Source organism: Sus scrofa, chromosome 4, assembly GCF_000003025.6.
Source record: "Sus scrofa isolate TJ Tabasco breed Duroc chromosome 4, Sscrofa11.1, whole genome shotgun sequence".
NCBI classification, from domain to species: Eukaryota; Metazoa; Chordata; class Mammalia; order Artiodactyla; family Suidae; genus Sus; species Sus scrofa.
Genome location: NC_010446.5, coordinates 23,543,443 through 23,559,127, shown reverse-complemented (window position 1 = coordinate 23,559,127; position 15,685 = coordinate 23,543,443). Strand labels below are relative to the sequence as shown.

The 15,685-nt window shown below is 34.4% G+C and overlaps 1 long non-coding RNA gene across 1 annotated transcript in view; it reads left to right on the top strand.

Annotated features, from left to right (window-relative positions):
* LOC110260236 overlaps positions 1-13,414 on the top strand; it is a 911,564-nt gene extending 898,150 nt beyond the window's left edge. Inside the window, exon 6 of the long non-coding RNA XR_002343153.1 lies at positions 11,459-13,414. This is a non-coding gene — a long non-coding RNA (uncharacterized LOC110260236). The remainder of the gene's footprint in view (positions 1-11,458) is intronic.

Genomic DNA, 15,685 nt, shown 5'->3' with positions numbered 1-15,685 from the left:
CGATGTTGTGGAACTCAAGGAATCAGTGTAGAATATGTGCCTTAGAGTTGTCCAACCAAAGGTGAGGGTGCTAGAGTTAATAATACGACTACTGTCAGTTACTAGCGGAAGGTAGCTCTTAGTAGGCATTTACTCTCTGGTATTTTACTTCCAGAGGAAGCTTTCAGCCACCAGAGAGAGCCCTTAGCCAGCTGAAAATAGGTCAAGATACACTAAAATACTCAAACCAAGGAGATGCAGCCAGGCACCATGGTTGTCTACTTAAATTTTCTTAATGCTACTCATTTTTGGATATATTTAAATTAATTATGTGATCTAATTTGCGAGATATAAAGGATTTTAATTTATCATGCTCTCATTGAAATTGTTTAGTCTTTATTGAATCCCTTCATTTCACCCTCTAATGGAGAACTCATAATCTAAAAAGCCTGTCAAGTACAATCTTTTCTATCCTACTCTCTGGATTCTCTGAGAAAAATTATTTACTTCCTCACTTAAATTTCCTTTGTACATTATTCATAAGTGTTTTCCTTTTACCAAAAATTAATAGTATTGATCTATGTTTTAAAAGCACCCAGAAGTTACCTGGTAATTTTGATCTCTATAAGAAGTTTCATAGTGCTATTCCTACACATTTTGGATTTATGTTTACCTATTATATTACCAAGTATATTTGCAGTGCTCAATAAAAGTAAACTTGGAAAATACATAATCATCTTTACCTTTGAAATCACAAATGTTGGCCAAGTACTTTGAACACTAATATAATTTTCTGTTCAACAAATAGTTAATATAACATTTTCCTAGTTATAAATATATTTATGTGAGATTAATCACAGATCAGCTTATCCTGACTCCTCACCATATACAGAAAGTCATTCACAGAATATATCTGGAAATTAATCCTCAGGTTAATTTTTGGGTGTATATTTACCTTTGCCTCAGTTAATTTACAAATAATCCCATCTAGGCAAGAGTTTTAGAATTTATCTTTGAAATGCTTTAGAATAAATATGTTCCAGAGCCTAAGGGAAACCCAGGAAAATACATTTAGTGTTCTAAGATTATTTTTCCATAATTTTCAACAAATTTTTGCCCAGCATATCAAGTTTCATTATGTAAGTGATTCTTTATTCACCAGAGACTTTCTTCCAATCTCAAATTTTGATCAAAGGTAAAGTACATCACAATGATATTCTCCTTCATTAAGCCAATAATTTTCTGCAAATAAATGACTAGGTTATTTTAAGAGCTACTATTAAATTATCTTAATAGCTGGTAAACTATCTTTCAGACTGAAACTTCTTGGTATTTAGAGTTTATGTCTAGAGGTATAATTGCTAGTGATAGGGTTATGTTTCTCTAAATATACCCATGAGAAATAGAATCTAAGATAAAAGAAGACAGAAAGTATTATGTTTTGGTGTAATATAATCATCACATAAATGGGTCTGATTTAATATGAAAGAGGATAGAATGTATGGCCAGAAGGACTTTAATTTACCCCTAAGAAGAGTAATTCTCCTAATATTCAAAAGCTAGAAGGAAAGAAATTCAGATCTTTCTGGTTTTCTAACCATATATATTTCATGAGAGGGCAACAGAAAACCTCCCTCCATTCTTCTGTTAAATTCAACCAGTTTCTTAATCAGGCACAAGCAGTGACAAATGGCAGTCAAAATATAGTACAATGAATGTAAACTTCTGAAGCAGTAACCCACTCTTGCATGGGGAAGTGCGAACAATGGGTAGGAACTGTTTCTAGAATGATAGCTCTAGTCCAGCCATGCTCAAATATTTCACTTTAGAACTCCTTTATTCTCTTAAAATTATCAGATACCCCAAAGAGCATTCACCTAAGGAAATTAGAACTTTGATGACATATTGGACATTTAAATAGAGAAAGAGTTTAAATAATTATTAGTTAATTATATAAAATAATAAGCCCATTACATGATAAAATAAAGAACATGTATTTTTATGAAAAATATCTATATTTTACACAACAAAAAATTGTTGAGTGGCATTGTTTTCTATTTCTGCAAATCTCTTTAATGCTTTGTATAATAGAAAACATCTAGATCCTTATACCTACTTCTGCATTCAGTCTGTTTCAATACCACATGTCATGTAGTCTCTAGAAGTATCTAATGTATATTCATAAAAGAATAGGAGTGAAAAATGGCAAATAACAACTTAATATTGTGAAAAGAGTCTGTGTCTAAGGAATCCAGTGAAAGGGTCTCAGAAATCTTCCATCATCTTTGAACTGCACTTCGAGAGCTGAGGGATCCACGCAAGTCTTGACACATAGAACCCGGAAGCTAGAGGAATGCTAATGTCCATAAACATGTACAAGGATACTATTAAAAAAAAAAAAAAGCTTGAGCTCTAGAATGAAAGGAATAAGATATGTATTCTGAATAATTCTTTTTAAGTCCCATAAACTTTCTGAAGTTAAGCTTCCTCCAAATGGTGATAAAAATCAGGATACCAGAGGCTTATTTTGGAGATCAAATAACAGAAGTCGAAACTCTTTATAAACTATAAATTTCCTATAAACATTTTTTTTGTAATCAATGACTTTTTTAACCTATCATGAAACTTGTAGCTTCACTACAACAAATTCTTTATATGTTTATCTTTGGAAATCTAGTTTCTGTTATTTCCAGACATATGTGATGCACTTAGAAATTGTTTTCACTTCTATATTATCTGTGATAAGAAATGACTATAATAACTGAAATACTAATTTAACAAGAGAAGTCCACTTTCCCTTTCTTGTACTAGGTAATTGTTTCTTTCCATGTCCATGGTATATTTTTAATATATAATATGTACTAACTAGACAATTATATTTAAAAAAACAACATTGTTATTTACTTTAAACTAAGATTGTTAACCTCAGTTTCTTTTTTCTTAAAAGATCCAAGAATATTTCAGAAATAGGAAAAAAGCCCCAGCAAGCCCTCTTTCTTTGAAAGCCAAAGTATTGGAAGTAAGACTAAGTCTGGCCATAAATAATACAACTAATTTCTACCTACTTTATTAATCACAAGAGAAATTTTCCAAGGCATAGAATGGTCCCTAAATCAAAATATCATCCAGAGATCAAATAACCTGGGAACTTAAAATGAAACAATGAATTGATGATTGAAAAACAAGCCAATAATGACAGTCATTTAAGCAATTTGAAGACAGGCAAGAAACAGATACAAATACACAAAAATTGAAGTGTGAAAGGAAAGAGCCATGATAAAACTGCTGAATGCAAATTACTATTCCAGAAAATATGGCATTGTGATAACAGGTTCAGAGCCGTAGGTTTTCTCTGGAAAAATTTGAATATGTTCATGAGATAAGCTAAGGTAAATCATGAAGGAAAAGAGTACAGTAGTACTTAATGTGTATAGATTGTAAAGGATCCAAAGCACAAACAAGTTAGACTTGAAAAGGCATTATTTTGCCACATAATACTATAAGAAAGAAAAATATAATTCATTCCTTTAATCAAAATGAATTTAGTGCCTGCACAGACATATCTAGACTCTTGGAGAAAAGCAGTGATCACCACAGCCAAGACTCCTTGATCCCAGGGCTTACATTCTAGTTGGAAAAATAATTATCAATTATTCAAAGTAATCATTCAATCAAATGGATGAGAGGTGAGGTAGGAAGGAAGAAAAACAGCAGACAGAGAAAGAGAGAAAGGGAGAGAGGAAGAAGTGGTAAAAGTTATGGAAACTATTATAGGGAATGAGAGTCTAAGTTTAAATTTTAAAAAGGCTTACTAACAAGAAATATGAAAAAGTCCTGAATGAAGACAAGGGTTACTATGTAAAAAACTGGGGGAAAAGAATTTCAGGTAGAGGAAATAACCAGCGCCAATACCCTAGGTAGGGTCGTAGGTAATGTGTTAGCGCAAAAGCAAGGTCAACAGTGAGACAGCATAGAATGAGCAAGGGACTGAGTAGTAGAGTGGATAATGAGGGTCTAGTTCATGGAGAATGTGACTGACCATTTTAAGCCCTTTGGTTTTCATCCTAGAGTGAAATGATAACTGTTGGAGAGTTTTTAACAGATAAGTTGCATGAAAAGTGTCACTTTATCTTCATGTGTGGAAGAGATTTTTAAGAGGTAAAGGACAGATGCAGGGAGACCAGTTATTTTCATTCTAAAGCTCCCAGGATTTGCTGAAAGTTTTGATGTGAGGTGTTAAAGAAATAGAGGAGTCAAGAATGAATCATGAGCCTGAGAAAACTTGTAAAGAGAGGGAAGGAAAAATGGAATCAGTTCAAGCGGGGAGATGAACTTACACTTAATAGTAAAATATCTTTGAGGTCAGATTCCAAGACAAAGAGTATCAGGCAATTTTAAGACAATAAAATATTTGAAACAGCTACCATACAAAACTTGATATGGAAATGGAATAAAAATTTCCCCCCTCTTTTCTGAACTCTTTCAACCGCCACACCAGTTTAGGAGGCACAAGGACATTGATGAGTCCCTTGACTGAAATCTCAGAATTACTACTCACACCCCAATTCTGAGTTAACTGCATCCAAAACATACAGTCCTTCAACAGTTCCTGCCACTCACTACCTCATGAAACTCTTTTGAGGCTACATCTCTTCACTGACATAAATTAAACTGTATCCCTGGATTTCTGGCTTCTGCCTTCTGCACCAAAAGTAGAAACCACTTTCTTATGCAGTATAATTGCTTTTAAATTGACATGAATCCAGTTCCGGAAATTCCTTAAGAAATCTAGGGACTGAAACGTTTGAGAAAACACACAGACTCAGACAAAATCGTTAAAATGGTCAATAATTGTTGATTAAATACATTATAAGTATTAACTTATATCCATGTTATTTGACATGAATTCATGATTGGACTATGTTGTATGACATATTTTAGCCTCTTAATGTATGAGATATGAATATACAGTCATTATATGGGACTTTATGAAGAATTTGGCTATAGTTATTACTATTAATTTAGCTAAGTCATTTTATTCTATCATGGGACATATACATGCCAAATTGTGTGAAAGAAACAAAAGAGACACATTAAGGGAAAAAAAAGTTTTTCTCTTTGAGAGCCATGGAGAGTTTCACTCATGACTCAGCATGTGTGACACTTCTAATTTTTCAATTTGTTGACTTAGGGAAGAAGGCCAGAAAGAAGAACATTCTATTTAATCTTCAATTAAAATACATCCAATGTATTTTAATTGAAATTTAATGTGAAGGGACAAATAATATTGGCTCTTCCAGTTTCTAGACTAATTTCCAAACATATGAACCTTCAGTATCTAATTACTGGCTTCAGAATTAAAAAAAATATTCAGTAATACTTTTAAGACTTGTACATATTCATTGGTTATTCAGAAATTAATATGTGGATATCCAAAATTATAAATTTTCATCCCAAAAGGATCTGTAGAGATCAGTTCTTGAGTTTTTTTATGTCATTTGTCTGGTCGTCTGTTTATTTAATAACAAAAATGTGAGTATCTATTAATATGCCATTCACTGTGTGAGGTACCTGGAATAAATGTGAATATGACAGATGCAAGCTCTTCCCTAAGAAAGTTTTAGGACTGATAGGAGAAGCAATCAATTGGAACCATAACATCATGTGCTGGGTCAATTGAGTAACCATATGGAAAAGAAAAGTAATTACCCCTATTTTATGCCATTCACAGAAAATCAATTCCAGATCATTTGTACATATAAATATAATATCTAAAACAGTAAAGCTTTTAGTAAATACCTAGGAGAATATCTTCATGACTTTGGAATACACAAAATTTCTCAACTAGTACTCAAAGTACACTAATCATAATGAAAATAATTGATCAATTTGACTGTCATAGGACCCCAATTCTATGTCCCTTTTGCTATAAACAGTGTCTCTTCATCTGAAGAAATACTACGTGGAATCCCATATATGTGGATTGACTGCTTGAAAAGCCCTTGAATAGTAATGCTGGTTAAGGGCGTGAGGACAAAGAAAATTTACACTCAAAATACATGTTTATTTCCACAACAATGAACTGTTGACACTTCCAAGATGGAAGGACCCAAATAGTTGACTTGCAATCATCTAGTCAATTTGCTCCCCCAAGGCATAGTGACAATTTGTAACTCAGTGGTGTTCTCTCTTCCTGGAAGGTTGGATATTGGATAGCAGTGATAACTAGCCTTGGAAAGTGGGAGCCTTTGTCATGGAACCCATGCATACCCTCCTCTCTGCCATCATGGCTCCTTCCACTGTGTACCCCTTTTTCCAATACTGGGGTGGTCAATGGCAACGCTGGCTAGTCAACTGGCTTTTCTTTGTCTACATGTTTAGTGCTTTGTGCATTCTGGTAGGCATTTATACGCTATACAAATTCTTTACTCTTTATTACCATTTTCCTATGTCCATTATATGTCTTTACCTCATACTTCCTAATTCTTCATTTTTAAAATTATTTTATTTTATTTAATCTTAAGTTACTGACTAGCCCTCAGTCTCATTTGTCACTGCCCATGAGTGTATATATATATATTTTTTTTTTTTTTCCTAACTTTGGGACATTTCTTATTTCACACAAATTGGATGGCAAGATGAACAATCTGAAATTCTGCCCATTGGGAGGATTATTCCTCACTAACATTTTCAAAGCCACTCCTAATTTAGGCTATTTAGTGCACTTACCATCCAATTTCAAATCAATCATCTTTCAACCAGAATTGTCCATTTTTTCCCCCCTTTTTAAAACTAGCTGCAAGAGATGGCCCATATGGCTACAATGGAAGTGGGAGGAGGGGCACTGGAGCAGCCTTGAACTGTGCCTTGGAAGTCTTGGTAGTCTGCTTGTGCAGCTTGCTTGGGCCCTCTGGTCTTGCTTGTGCTTGATCCCAGATAAGCCACTTTCATTTCACAATAACTTACTTCTGTGCCCCTCGACCTTATGAAATGTTGGGTCTAACAGGACTCCCTTCAGGATCACCATGAAGTGGTGGCAGGGGGTGGAAGGCAGGGGCAAACTTAGCCCTAGTGAGGACCCACTCTTCTAGAGTAGCAATAACAATCAGCAATAGCTAACTGTTGAGACCATTCATTCTTTTCTTGAATCATCTGCAATATCTAATGCTTTTCCTTCCATTAGTGATGTTCTCCCAATACACTACTGGTGAACATTTCAATAATCAGATTATGACATGGTACCTGAGATTGTGCTCTGCCTAGCATCAGTAAGAAAGTCTTCATTGTCAGTCAGGCAGTAGTGATCCAGCATTGAAATCCTATCTTCTCCCCTGCATTCTTGGTTCCAAATGTCACAGGTTGGGATTTTTGGAAACAGATCCTGAAAAAAAAAAAAAAAGATGTTTGTTATGGACAAATAAGTGTTAAAGGAAGGGGAAAGAAGCATGATTGGGAAGAAGAATTAAACTGTGGTCCAGGTTTGATATAACCTCAGCCAACCCTGGGGAGGGGGATATCTGGAGTGACTATTGACCTTGAAAGTGACCACTACTGGGACCAAATTTCCAGGACCTTATATTGCTGACACTATCCATCAGCAAACGCAAGCTTCCTTGGAACCAAAGAAGACCCTGCATATGCTGAGAGCTGGAGGGTCTATGCTGATCATACTTCCTGCAGCCCAACAGCAAGCCGTTCCTTCAAGGGAGCTCCAGGTGACACATCTCCACAATAATGATATTTTTCACACAACAGAAAGCTATACAAGAATTAGAATGAACAAACAATTGCTATATGAAATAACATGAATCTTGTAACCATAACATTGAATGAAAGAAGCTAGATGCCCCCCCACACACAAAAAAAAGAAGACTCTAAATAGAATTATTTCCAATATATGCATTTAAAAGCCAGGCAAAACCAGGCAGTCAACATTGTTGGAAGTCAATACAGTATTTATCTTCAGGTGGTTAAAGCCTAGGATTTATATGAGGAGGTCTCTTGGTGTGTTGTTCTGGTTCTATTTCTTTATCTGAGTGCAGGTTACACAGCTAAATTGCCTTAATGATTGTACATTTTTCTAGGTGTATGTAACACTTTAAAAATTTTAAGAAAGCGTTAAAATATGACTATGAAATTGATGGGAGAAACAGGATAGCAATAAGTCATTTTACTTAAAAGGTATATTATCCTACATTTAGTTGTAAAATTTCATAGTGAGAATCATGATGTAGCATTTAAGATTCAGTCATAAATTACAAAGGCCGCTGATGGTGGTTTAACTTTACTTCTAGCTCATGCAAGAATATAGAGGTAAAAAAATTCATGGGGGGCATGTTAGCTATGCTCCCAAAAGTTTTCAGGGAGTCAGCTCATTCCAGGTGAGTACTTCATACTCCTATGAACTTTGTCCTCATTGAATATGATAAAAACTAAAACTGTAATAACAATACCCTATTTTAGCAGCAGAACTGAGACAGGAATGAAGAGAAAGGAGAAAATGTGTGAGGCATGAAATTGTCATTTAAGGAAAGTTTCAAGAAAATTCCGTAAGACTTTCTATTCATGCCATTGGCTCAAAATTAGTTACATGTCAATCACTTCAAACGAAAAAAAAAAATATATGTATATATATCAAAATTAGTTACATGTCAATCACTTCGAACAAATATATATATTTTGTCTTTTTGCCATTTCTTGGGCCGCTCCCATGGCATATGGAAGTTCCCAGGCTAGGGGTCTAATCGGAGCTGTAGCCACTGGCCTATGCCAGAGCCACAGCACCACCAGATCCGAGCCGCGTCTGTGACCTACACCACAGCTCACGGCAACACCAGATCCTTAACCCACTGAGCAAGGCCAGGGATCAAACCTGCAACCTCATGATTCCTAGTCGGATTTGTTAACCACTGAGCCATGACGGGAACTCCGTGGAACAAATAATTTTAGGAAATAAAATTTTTTCTTTGAACTGTCATTTGTCCATCTAAAAAACTGAGAGTTTTATTTTGAGAGAGGAGAAAACAGTGATTTGGTTTAGCCATCAACCCCATCACAGAGGGGAAACTAACATTTTTTATGTGCCTGCTTTAAAAATAACAATAGTGAGCTTTAAAATGTCACATTCACCATAAGGAACCTAAGGGAAGAGTTAGTATGAATTATTCTAACATCATTTACAAAAAAAAATCATCGCAGAAGAGAATATGCAATAATATAACATATGACTAAAACAAAGGAATGTGTCACTAATGGACCGTAATTAATTTTTTTTTAAGTATTCTGTCTCTAGCTGATAGCAAACACTTTTAAGGAGTGCCAAAGTTTCAGGAAACACAAAGTAATTGGTAGAGGAAAATAGATGTCCTCGCAGATACTACATTTCATTATCTTAATCATATTGGATGGGACCCAAGGAAGTATATTTCCTTTATAATTTGTTAAGGTGAAAAAGTCATGTTCACAGAAAATTGCTCTTGATTTAACTCATGCTGAGATGAATATTCTGAAGAGCAGGGAAATATTTTACATTTCTCAGAGTTAAATTATAGCCATATGCATTGCACCCACACAGGAAATGTAAATATGGCATAATGAAATGTATTTTGAAATATGTTAAGAAATTACTTTCCATTTTTATAACATTATACTTAAGTATACTCTGCAATTCTCTGTCCTCTTCTACCTAAAATTTTATCCCCATTTCTTTAAAACTCTATTTCTTAAAAAAGGTGGCTTTCATCACTATTTTTAGGTCGTTATCTATATTTTTTAAACTGATTTTGCAATCCGGTACCTTACCTACTGCTGCACGGCATCAGCTCTCACAAATTCACTGTTAATAATGTCTCTCTGATATTTTTCAACCTTTATTTTATATAATAACTGCACCACATTTGATAGTACTGACACCTGCTTCTACTCATTTATTCTTGAAATCCTGACCTTCCCCCTAATGTTCAACATACATGGTACATTATTAATATATATACAGTGCTATACAAAACTCTGCAACAAATATCCCCTATTCCCTTTGCCTCTCTAACCTCACCCATAGACAACCTTAGTGGACCAATGAGCCTACCTGCTACCATAAAAACATTGTTTTAGATGAGGTATATTAGAAAACTTATTTTGATTGCCTAGGGAGAAGGGAAACTTTCTGGTTAGCCAAATCATAGACAATGCTAGAATGCAGGTTGTCTTGGTATCAATGAGAATAAATTGTCATTGCTCCCTTGCACACTTTCAACATTCTTTATTTTTCCATGTTGGCTTCATTTTCTCAGACTGCCTTTCTCCACCAGGTAGGATGTGTAACTTCCTTGTAGACTCCAACCTTCCTAAGTTGAGCTTCCTAAGTTGAGCTCTAATGCGAAAAATTGAAGGTGTTCCCATTGTGGCGCAGTGGAAATGAATCCGACTGGGAACCATGAGGTCGTGGGTTCAATTCCTGGCCTCGCTCAGTGGGTTAAGGATCTGGCATTGCTGTGGCTGTGGTGTAGGCTGGCAGCTACAGCTCCAATTAGACCTCCATATGCTGCAGGTGTGGCCCTAAAAAGACAAAAAAAAAAAAAAAAAATTGAAGAGAGGCCTTTGACTAGTGTTACGGATTTCATTTGTATCCTCCCTAAGTTCATACTTGAAACCACTTTCCCCATTGTGATGGAATTTGGAGACCACAACTTCAGGAGTTAATTAGGTCATTAGGGTAAAGACTGCAAGATAGGATTAGTGCCCTTTTATGAAGAGACCAGAGAGAGCTTGCTTCTCTCTCTGCTCTCCATAGTCTAAGGAGACAAAGAGAAGACAGACACTTGCAAACCAGGAAGAGAACTCTCACCAAGAACTAAATCTGCTGGCATCTTGATTTTGGACTTCACAGGCTCCAGAACTGGAAGAGATAATTTTCTTGTTTAAGCACCCAGTCTGTGTAATTTGTTACAGGAGCCCAAGCAGACAAAGCTTGGCTTAAAGCAAAAGACTGCATTTAGGAACCCGATTAATTTGTTCAAATCCCATCTCTGATACTTATTAACCATGTGATCTTGAAAAGTTACTTAATTTTTCTAGGTCTTATTATTCCCAGCAGTAAAATGTAGAGAGCAATAATGTTTATCTGATACAAATGTCATGAGATGAATGAGTTAATATATGCAAATTCCCAGAAATGCTATCAATCAGCTGTGCTCAGAATAAGGTTTTCTACCCCTGTTAAACCTATACATTTGGAGTTAAAAAAAACAGGGGGGGGGCATTTCCCCAAATTAAGAGGGGGTTTCATGCTCCAAAATTACAAAAACTATAAGTTAGAAAATATATTGATAACTATTATAAGAAAAAGTTTGAATATGCTGTATTTATAATATATCAGCATTGATGTGCTTAGGTCTCATTTAACCATGATCTAACACAAATAACACAATTTTTTGAGTTTTTAAAGCTTAAAGAGCAGACAGAACTGTCTTATTTGTTGTAGGACTATTTGTGGAAAATCTTGACTTAATGAGCATCTTTATATGAGAAACATCTGAAAACATTGAAGTCTAAACAAATCATTCAAAAGAAGACATTACTCAAGTGAGCATGTAAAGGTAAGTCAGTACAGTGTCTTCAGAAACCTGAATCCATAGAGCTCGATGACTCAGAAATAGCTGCTCTAATATTTACATATCTCAGCATAGCACAAAGGAAGAAATGGATTGGTGATGATTTCATTGTCAGAATTTATAGTTAGTTGATCAGAATGATTCAGGAATTCTTGTTTTGCGTACAAGTACATTATTACTAGGCTAAAATAAGGTGTGATACGGAGAATGTTTGGGTTCATAAAGCTTTCCATTTGCAAAAATACATCATTCTGGTTTTAGAATTCAAATGTTTATTGTTCTTATATAGTGTCTATTATGTAATAGTGTGCTTAAATATAAGAGAGGTTGTGTTTGTTTCTCTTCATAGTTTCACTGTAAAAGGCTTATCACCAAGAGGTTCTACATGGTTAGAATCAGAAGTAGCCAGATACCACCAAGAGATTTAATCCAAATATTGTGCGCAGAATTGTGGTTTCAGAGCCCACACCAAGACATGTGATTCGATATTATGTTTGAAAAGAACATACATATTTCAGATTGTTATGGCATTTACAAAGGAGTTTATGTTACAAAGTTCATAAAGTTTATTATGACTTTCCTAGACTCCCTTAAATTGAATACAGAAAATATACACACAAAAAGTGAGTTGATTGAAAATATGCACTAGAACAGCTAAATAATTTGACATGACAAAAGGAGTTATGCATATTTTAGAAACATTATTTTGCATTTGTGTGTGTTAGTATACATGTATGAATGTGTTTTCACACTGTGTGAATATATATTTAAATTATTAAAGGTGCTGATTGCTTCCACTGAGTTAAGCGGTCAAAGTCAGGTTGTCAAGTTCTATGACTCCTTGTGACTATACACATTTTCAATATGGTTGCAATAAGATATCCACTCTATTCAGTATAATAGATTCTAATATGGAAGTTAACAACTTAATAATAACAATAACCTTATATTAAATATTTTTCTGGGTATTTTTCATGTCTGATTCAAACCATGACATACTAACTAGGTGATTATTATTATTTATTTCTGCAGTATCTTGACATATCTATTTGCCCTACTGAAATGTAAACACCACAAGATTCAAGGGTCAGTACTGATTTTGTTGCCTATTTTATCCTAGATCTTAGAGCATAGCCTCTGACTCAATATATACCTGGTGATGAATGACTCTCCTGATAGTTAATTAATTTATGATTCAAAAATATCATTAGATTTCTCATGTACCTAGAGTTAGTAAGAGATGGATCTGGGTTAGAATTAATATAGAATTGAATTTAGAGTTAATGCTTTTTCTTCCCCTACATAAACTTATGAAGATTTATTAAGGTAAAACACATTAAAAATTAATAATTTTAACATTTTAAGTGTACTATTCTTGTCACTTAATACATTCACAGTGGTGTGAAAGTGTCACCACTATCTAGTTCCAGAGTATTTTCATCACAGTCGCTCTCAATTCTTACCCTCCCCAAGCCTCTTACCCAAATCTATCTTTATCTCTATGAATTTGTCATTTCTAGTCCATTATGAGAAGTGGCAACTCATTATAGATTTGGTTTGCATTTCCCTAGTGACCAAACACTGGCATCTTTTTATGTGTTCATTGGATATTTATACTCTACAGTCATACCATCCTAAATGCTCCCAATCTTGTCTGAATATTTACCTAACTTCTTTGGAGAAATGTCTATACAAGTCCTTTGCCCATTTTTGAGGTGGTTTTTCTTTTTGTTTTCGAAGTGTAAGTGTTCTTTGTATATTCTGGATGCAAGTCCATTATAAGATATCTGATTTGTGGAGTTCTCATTGTGGCATAGTGGAAATGAATGAACCCCACTAGTATCCATGAGGATACAGGTTCAATTCCTGGCCTCACTCAATGGGTTGGGGATTCAGTATTTCTGTGAGTTACGCTGTAGGTTGCAGATGTGGCTTGGATCCTGCATTGCTGTGGTTGTGGTGTAGGAGGGCAGCTGGAGCTCCAGTTTAACCCTTAGCCTGGGAACTTCCATGTGCAGCAGGTGCAGCCGTAAGAGAAAGAAAAAAAAAGATATCTGATTTGCAAATATATTTTCCTACTCTGTGTGTTGTCTTTACACTCTCTTGATAGTGTCCTTTGATGCAGAAAAGTTAATTTTAATTCAGCCATACAAAAGAAGAAAATCCTGAAATTTGCAACATAGGTGAAACTTGAGGAAATAAGCCGGACACAAAAAGCCTGAATAATCTCACTTACTTATAAAACTTTAAAAAGTCAAACTCACAGAAGCAGGGGATAGAATGATTGTTAAAAGGATTTGCGGGGGCGGGGGGTAGGGGAAAATGGAGAAATGTTGGTCAAAGGGTATAAATTTTCAGTTATAAGCTAAATAAGTTCTAAGGATCTAATGAACAGCATGGTGCCTTAGCTAATAATCCTGTATTATATTCTTGAAATTTGCTAGAAAAGTAGATCTTCAGTATTCTCACTATATATACACAAAAATTATAATAGTGATAGATGTGTTAATTAGCTTAATTACAATAGTCACTTCACAACATATACATATCAAATCAGCATGCTCTATACCGTAAATATATACGATTTATTTAATAATTACACTTCAACACAACTGAAAAATAAACGCCTTGAATAACTTAGAAAAGAACATTATTACTATAGCTTTGTAGTATTGAAGTCTGTGAGGGTTATGCCTCCAGCTTTGTTCTTTTTCCTAAGGATTGCTTTGGCAATTCTCTGTCTTTTATGATTCCATATAAATTTTAGAATTATTTGTTCTAGTTCTGTGAAAAATGTCATGGGTAATTTGATAGGAATCTCATTACATCTGTAGATTGTTTTGGATAGTATGGACATTTAAACAATATTAATTCTTACAATCCAAAAAATAGGCTATATTTCCATTCCTTTTAATTATCTTAAATTTCCTTTATCAGTGTCTTATAGTTCTCAGCATATGTCTTTAACCACCTTGGCCAGCTTTATTCCTAAGTACTTTATTTTTTTGACGGAATTTTTAAAGGTATTGATTTTTTACTTTCTGTTTCTGATATTTCATTGTAGTGTAAGGAAACACAACAGATTTCTGTGTGTTAATCTTCTATCCTGCTGAATTTGTTTAGAAGATCTAGTAGTGTTTAAGTGGAGTCTTTAGTGTTTTCTATATGTATATATATATATGTATATATATATATATACATATATAGTCATCATCATATAATGACAGTTTTACCTCTTCTCTTTCAATTTGAATACCTTTCATTTCTTTTTCTTATCTGATTGCTGTAGCTAGGATTTCCAATACCACATTGAACAGAAGTGGTGAGAATGTGCATCCTTGTCTTGTTTCAGATTTTGGCAAGAAGGCTTTCAGCTTTTCTCCATTGAGTATTATGTTGGCTGTGGGTTTGTCATAAACAGCTTTTATTATGTTGAGCTATAACTCTCTATACTCACTTTCATAAGAGTTTTTATGATGAATGGATGTTGAATTTTAACAAATGCTTTTTCTGCATCTATTTAGATAATCATGCTGTTTTTTTTCTCAGAAAATAATATTAAAATGAACCAAATTAGAAGGTTAGGAAAAGTGTATATAAGGAAGTGAGGTTTGAGCTAAAATAGGTGAATTAGAGCAGTTGAGAGAAGAATTTTCTGGGCAGAGTCTACAACTTTGCAAAATACCTGGGCAGGAATCTGAGGAAAAAAAGGATGTCAGTACATCTCTATTTCAGATAAAAGGTTGGAGGTTAGTAAGAGAAGAGGATGAAAATATACCGAGGGTCCAGGCAATTCATGGAGAACATGCTTGAGGCACAAGTTTCTTTAAGGTAGTTATTTTTATCCAAGGAACAATGAAAATCTCTAAAAGATATGTAATAGAGAGTAAAAATCAATTTTAAGTGTTTTAGAGTTTATTCTGGTGATAAATGGCAAAATAGAATATAAGAAGGTAAAAAAGGCAACAAAATCCAAATAGTAGATTGTGTTTGTCTGTACTTGTGCCTTTTTAGTAGTGGTGAGGGAAATCATATTTGACATACATTTAAGAAAAAAATAAAATATTCACTACTCATCAATGACTTGTAAATAAAGA